We start from the raw sequence: 7,805 nt of genomic DNA on the forward strand, positions 1-7,805 counted from the left end.
TCTTTGGTCCTCAATAGTGCCGCACAGCTTCATCATGACCCTGCTCAACAGTAGCCGAGGTCTTCACCAGCCAACCCCCCCCCATCCATGGATGCAATCCTGTCATCACTATGTCAGATGTAGACATACCAGAACATTCTGCCAGCTGAGTTCAGAGCCTTTGTTGTATAGTTTGAATAACTGATGGAAGCTTTTGACTCTGCTGGACAAAAAAAAATCAAATAATAAGCTGCAGATGATTCCATAACAAACAAGTGTTAAATGTTCTGTTTACTGTAATATATTATAGGTGTGACTGTAAAATGATAATACAACACATGGGAAATTACTTATTTTATTTTAGACATTTGTTGACTTGGTAAGCCCAGTGGACAAAGTTGTTTGTAAGGCATCCCGGCCTGCTTGAATGATTCACTCAGAGCCAGACAGGAGGCAAACAGAGATGGAAGGAATGAAACCCTGTTCCTTGGGCAGAGGAAGCAGCTCACTAGCAGATCAGAGACTGGACCCTCTGTGCTGTCAGACCACAGCTTGTTCATTTCTATTTACATTGTACTGGTGCTGGTTTTAAAAGCTCTGATTCATCCTGCAGTGATAATTACATGAGTGTCTGTGGACCAGCAGATGCCAACTCTATTGTGCTGGGCTGCAACAAGACAAACACTCCTGAAATAAGTCACCAGATTTAACCTCAGGCTGATCCCAGAAAGCCTAGGAAGTAACTTTTAAATGTTTATTTCTTTGTAGAGTGTACTAGTGCTGATTTTAAAAGTTATGTTTTGCACTGTAAAGATTTTTTCTGCATTATAAACTGGCTAGTGGGTTACCCTTCTGGCTAGAATGGTTATTACTACTATTTCTAAGCATAAGTGGTATTTGTCACATAGCTGTGTTTATTTTAATTGTCCTGTATGGTCTTGGTTATTTGCTTACATTTGGAATGTTTGTAGACATTGCTGCTGTAATGTTGTTGGATGTAACAAGAGAAACACTTCTGAATGGGGTTACTGAATTTGACCTCAAAACCTAGCTCACAAAACCTGAGAAGAGCTGTGCCTTGCTCAACTGTGTTATCTATGACAGAGAACTACATTTGACAGCAGCAAGCATTTATACCATGAACTGCTGCAACATCTGTATAAGAAGATAGTGTCCATTCAGGTGGCACATATACTCATTGGTGTAAAGCACTGATTCCTTGTCCACAGATTGTGTCATATACCATAACCACCCTTACACACGGTTGTGCATGGTTATGCACAGCTGCACACTGTTGCTCTGGACTCTCTGGGCTTCTCTGACTAATTGCACATCATGAAATCAGTCTCTGCTGGCACAAGAGCCAAACACTGTCAGTGTTGTATAACTCACTTTATGTAGCTTGATTATATTGTTGTAAAATTCACTGATTAACCCATAATAGTGAAGTCTGTACTTACAGTTTGATTGTATTATCATATTGTTGTAAAATTCACTGATTAACACACAATAGTGAAGTCTGTACTTATTATAGTTTTGTACCTCCTGTGGATCCAGCTCTTTTGTTGGACTGCTGTTCTACATTCTGCTTTATGATATTTAAGCCAAATTGCTGATTAGCTCACTGCTATTCTGCACTCTTGCTATTGTGACAGCTTTGGCAGTTTTTCTAATGTTTCATTTCTACTTGTATGTTCTGCTGTTTTGTCATTTTATTTATTATTTATTTGAATTGTGAATTGTGGCAGATGCCCACAATGTATACATATTCTAAACAAAAATGCAATATATATAAGTAGTAGGAACATGTTTATTGAGAGCAAATGTTTTGCCAACTGTGAGATGAACGGCATAGTATATATTGCTTTGTGCAAAGTTTGTGAATCCTTTTATGTTGGGAAATCGGAAAGGAAACTTAAGAATAGAATATACGAGCATTATTACGATATTAGGATGAATTGTGTGAATAATGTTCTATACAGGCATAAGGTGATTTGCCTGGAGGCAACTTTTAATTTCTTCATACTGCAGGTAGTTAAAAAGGATATTAGAGGAGGTCTATGGGAGACCTCCATTGAATATAAAGAGTTGGTCTGGCAATTAATACTTGAAGCCAGTAAGGCCCCAGGTCTTAATGACAATATATCAATTGCACCAGTTCTGAAGATGAGAGCAGCCAAACTATAGGTGACATTATCCCATTAAGTAAAGAGCCCACTAGTCTCAAATGCATTATATAAATCATATATATCTTAATAAGAAGAGCTATTTAGTGGTTTACTTGTATCATATGCCTTATCATATGGACATTCCATATATGGATATTTCCCTAAATGCATTTTTTAATGATTTAACTCATATCATATCTTTTAGCATAGCCTACTACGTATTCTATCAACCAATTTTGTATGAATATATAATGTTTATATTTATATCTATATTTTAAAATTTATATTTAAATTATATATATTTATTTATGAGATATATATATTTATATGTTTAAATATTACAATTTTTATAATATGTAGTAAGGTTTTTTATGAGAAGGTTTGCAAATTTTATATTTAAATGTGTTTTATACTATTATAAATTTTGTTTAGATGTTAAGAACTTTTACCAACACCAGATGGCGCTGTTTATAGTATTATTTATAAGTTCCTTGAAAAGTTTAATAGTATATAAGTACAGATGGTTTATAGAAAAGTATTATTATAATAATAATAATAATAAATATGGATATTTAGATTAATTGTTATCTTATATACATTTTAGATATTTCAAAATGTTTTATATGTGTATGCAAAGTGTTTTATGTTGAAATAACAACTAAGTGATTTGTATTTATATCTTTTTGGGTCTGTAAGGGGTTAAACTGCTGCTAATTCTTAATTAATTAATTGATAATTGATGCATAGGGCGTATAAAAGGAGGGACCTGTATGCTTTATGCGTGTATTTTATGCTTTCTGATGAAGACAGTGAATCGAAAACGTATTGGTTTTTACTGCGTTAAGAGGCTTTTTTGTGGATCTAACAATAAACTTTGTTGTATCGTGAGCAGAGCCTGATTTCCTCAAGTGTTTCGTCTTGTGGATAGTTTGTTTTTACACTTGCATTCCAGTTTACTTGGTTTTCGTTTTTATTATGGAATCGGAGGAGGGCGTGCCAGATACTATATCCACAGCAGGAAGTGAACCGAAAGAAGATAGGATGGACAGGATTTCTGTCCAATTGACTCAACTCATTGAACTACTCTCTCAAAAGTACCACCCATCAGTGTCGTCACAGGCAGAATTGCCATGCAACCAGGAAATGCTGAAGCGTAAGGATTATGGCGTTCCTGTAGGTACCAATTTGAATGGAAGAACAAAGGAAGGGAAAGCGTTTCAGCCTGTTGACCATGACATTGTAGTGCTTAGTGGTGCAAACGAGGATGTGGAGGTCTTGCCAGTTTCGTCACGTAATGGTGAAGGTAATTCGAGAAGACTGGCTAGAACTACCAACTGTAATGAACCCCGAGTTGAATATAATGAGGAAGCGTGCAGCAGTCGTGAAGTTGAAGCAACCTCTGTGAACTCTAAAAATAAAACACTGAGGCATTGGAAAGACTTTAAGGATGTTCTACACATGAAATTTAGTTTCAAGGACAAAAAAGCGCATCTGGTGAGTGGAAATAATAACAATTTTATGTATGATACTAATGTTAGTTTATTAAATGAAATGTTATTCAGATTTAAAAATATGGAATTAGAGAATTTGTATTTAAAAGAATGCATTAGGTTAGAGATAGTGCCCAAGGGACTCAGAGTATTTAAATACCCAAATAAAGTTAAGGAAGGGGGTGAATTGCATAAGGAATTGCTAAATATCTTTAATACATGTGGCTTAAACATTTTAAAAGCTTTGATAAAAGAAAATGAAAGGGAAATGAGCGTTTTGGAAGTTAAAATTGATGAATTAAATGTAAAGATAACAAATGACCTATTGTTCTCTCTGGAGGATAGTCAAAAAAAGTATTTTGAAATGTTGCAAAGAATTGAAAATAGCATTAAGAATGTGTATGAGAGGAAGTGTAAGAAACTAGATAGGGATATCCAGGAGTATAGGGATAATGTTAGTTACCCGAAACCCAGACCATTTAAATCTAGGAATATCGCTGAATATGACAATGGTTGGAAGGATAAAGGAGAGAAATTATGTGAATCTGTTGATGAAAATGATGTCTTTATTGATATGGACAATTATTCTGAATTTCCTGAGCTGAGGAGATCAGAAAGGATCAGAAATTATCAGCAGAACAACAATTTTCAAAAAAAACTATCAGAATAGGGGGGGGGGACGTGGACGGGGAATGCCCATGGCCCATCAGAACTACAATCGGAATTACAGTTACAAGAAAGGGCAGAAAGCCTGGTAGGAAGTAACCATGATTTAGTAGAAACCAATAGTTATACCACACCCATTAGGGTGGAAGGTTGTGTTTGGAAACATAATGGTTACAATATCTTTAATTATAGTAATTTTGACATAAATGAAATATGCTTTTCTCTGTTTTCAAAGGGCTTCAAATTTGTCCCAAATAGGAAAGCGGATGTCACTAGAATACTGATAGATTTAAAGTTATTTCTGAGGAAGAAAAACTTAGAGATTATTTTTCAAGGCCAAGATGATGTTAAAAGAAACTGTGATTTAAAAAGAAAAAGTACATTTAATCCCCCCCTTCATCCCCAGCTAAAGAATTTTGAGTTAATGATGGAAAGGAAAATTAGGGATGAATTGTCCAAAGACAAAATTGGTTTCAATTTAACAAAGGAAGAAAATATGCTGCTTAATAGGTTAAGCAATGACCCAAACATTAGAGTATGTAAACCGGATAAAGGTGGAGGGACTGTGATCATGGACCAAGTTATATATGAAGCTAAAATGATGGAATTATTGAATGATGAAACAAAATATGTAAGGGCATCTTTGAATGAAGTTAACATAGGTAATAGAAAGGTTAATATGGTTCTATATGATTTACTAATTGAAGGTTCTATTGATAGGAAGTTGTATAAATATTTAGAAGTGGAAAAACCTTTGACACCGATAATTTTTGGTGTACCCAAAGTGCATACGTGCGCTATTAATCCACCTATGAGACCAATTGTAGCTTCTGGTTATTCAATTACAGCCCCTATTGCTAAATGGTTGGATATGAAATTGAAAGATTTATCAATATCAGGGAACGGTGTTGTAAAAGATTTATGGTCATTGCTGGTTTACCTTACCTCGGAACTTTTTGATAAAGATATAATTTTCATAACCATTGATGTTATTGATCTATTTTCGTCCATCCCTCATGAAGAGGGTATGAAGTGGTTTGAGGAAGCCCTTGTAAACTATGGGAAGTTCAATAACAATGAGTTTTATCTCATTCTTACCCTAATGGATACCGTACTAACCAACAATTTTATTTTTTATGAAGGCGAATTCTTTAAACAGATTCAAGGAATAGCTATGGGTGCCAGATGTGCCCCAACCTACACTAATATAATTCTGTCTGCATGGGAAGAAACATTTATTATTAATTCACCCTATAGACACTGTTGGAAATTATATAAACGTTTCCTAGACGACATGTGTTTTTTATGGACTGGTTCTGAGGATGACTTTAAAGCCTTTTTTTCTTATATCTCCCAGTCTACAGACTTTTTGAAATTTACTTTCCAAATGGATAAAGTGGCCCTTAAATATTTGGATTTATATATTGGGAAGGATGATATAGGGTTCTTTTCAAAAGTACATAGGAAAAAAACATTTTCAAACTCATATTTGTCATTTAAAAGCGCCCACCCATACTATCAGAAAAAGGGAGTTATTAAGGGGCAGCTAGTAAGAGCTAGTCGAATGATATCAAGAGACAAAGATTTTGAGGATGAATGTTTATTGTTACAAAGAATGTTTTTGGAAAGAAATTATCCCATTGAGTTAATCAACAAAATTCAAGTAGAAGTTAAGGATGGTAGAGCGCATAAATTTAAACCTATTCTTGGTTTAGGTAGTGGCCATGAAGTAAAATCTGTTCAAAAAATGAATGAGATGAAAGGTAATTTGGCAATGGATTATAGTGCCCAAGCTGTAAAAATTAGAAAAATCTTGGAAGATGAATGGGCCAGATTTGGCGATATATCAGATTTGACAAGCCTGTTCAAGCAACCATTAATATGCACATATAGGAAAGGGAGATGTTTGAAAGCATTTTTTGAAACTAAAAATTATATACAAAAGGATAACAACAGGAAAGCAGGCACTTTTAAATGTGGCAGATGCCCACAATGTATACATATTCTAAACAAAAATACAATATATGTAAGTAGTAGGGACATGTTTATTGAGAGCAAATGTTTTGCCAACTGTGAGATGAACGGCATAGTATATATTGTTTTGTGTAAAGTTTGTGAATCCTTTTATGTTGGGAAATCGGAAAGGAAACTTAAGAATAGAATATACGAGCATTATTACGATATTAGGACGAATTGTGTGAATAATGTTCTATACAGGCATAAGGTGATTTGCCTGGAGGCAACTTTTAATTTCTTCGTACTGGAGGTAGTTAAAAAGGATATTAGAGGAGGTCTATGGGAGACCTCCATTGAATATAAAGAGTTGGTCTGGCAATTAATACTTAAAGCCAGTAAGGTCCCAGGTCTTAATGACCATATATCAATTGCACCAGTTCTGAAGATGAGAGCAGCCAAACTATAGGTGACATTATCCCATTAAGTAAAGAGCCCACTAGTCTCAAATGCATTATATAAATCATATATATCTTAATAAGAAGAGCTATTTAGTGGTTTACTTGTATCATATGCCTTATCATATGGACATTCCATATATGGATATTTCCCTAAATGCATTTTTTAATGATTTAACTCATATCATATCTTTTAGCATAGCCTACTACGTATTCTATCAACCAATTTTGTATGAATATATGTTTATATGTATATTTATATCTATATTTTAAAATTTATATTTAAATTATATATATATATATATATATATATATATATATATATATATATGAGATATATATATATTTATATATTTATATGTTTAAATATTACAATTTTTATAATATGTAGTAAGGTTTTTTATGAGAAGGTTTGCAAATTTTATATTTAAATGTGTTTTATACTATTATAAATTTTGTTTAGATGTTAAGAACTTTTACCAACACCAGATGGCGCTGTTTATAGTATTATTTATAAGTTCCTTGAAAAGTTTAATAGTATATAAGTACAGATGGTTTATAGAAAAGTATTATTATAATAATAATAATAATAAATATGGATATTTAGATTAATTGTTATCTTATATACATTTTAGATATTTCAAAATGTTTTATATGTGTATGCAAAGTGTTTTATGTTGAAATAACAACTAAGTGATTTGTATTTATATCTTTTTGGGTCTGTAAGGGGTTAAACTGCTGCTAATTCTTAATTAATTAATTGATAATTGATGCATAGGGCGTATAAAAGGAGGGACCTGTATGCTTTATGCGTGTATTTTATGCTTTCTGATGAAGACAGTGAATCGAAAACGTATTGGTTTTTACTGCGTTGAGGCTTTTTTGTGGATCTAACAATAAACTTTGTTGTATCGTGAGCAGAGCCTGATTTCCTCAAGTGTTTCGTCTTGTGGATTTATTTGAATTTGTTAACAGGGAAGGCAGGCTGATCCAAAGAGGAAAATGTAAGGAGTCCCAGGCCAAAAATAGTGAGATTCCTATCATTTAAAAACTAAGGATACATTTTTACAGAAAATATGGAAGACAGGAAT

This window comes from Protopterus annectens, chromosome 16.part0, assembly GCF_019279795.1.
Source record: "Protopterus annectens isolate FY-2018-M chromosome 16.part0, PAN1.0, whole genome shotgun sequence".
Classification (NCBI taxonomy): Eukaryota; Metazoa; Chordata; order Ceratodontiformes; family Protopteridae; genus Protopterus; species Protopterus annectens.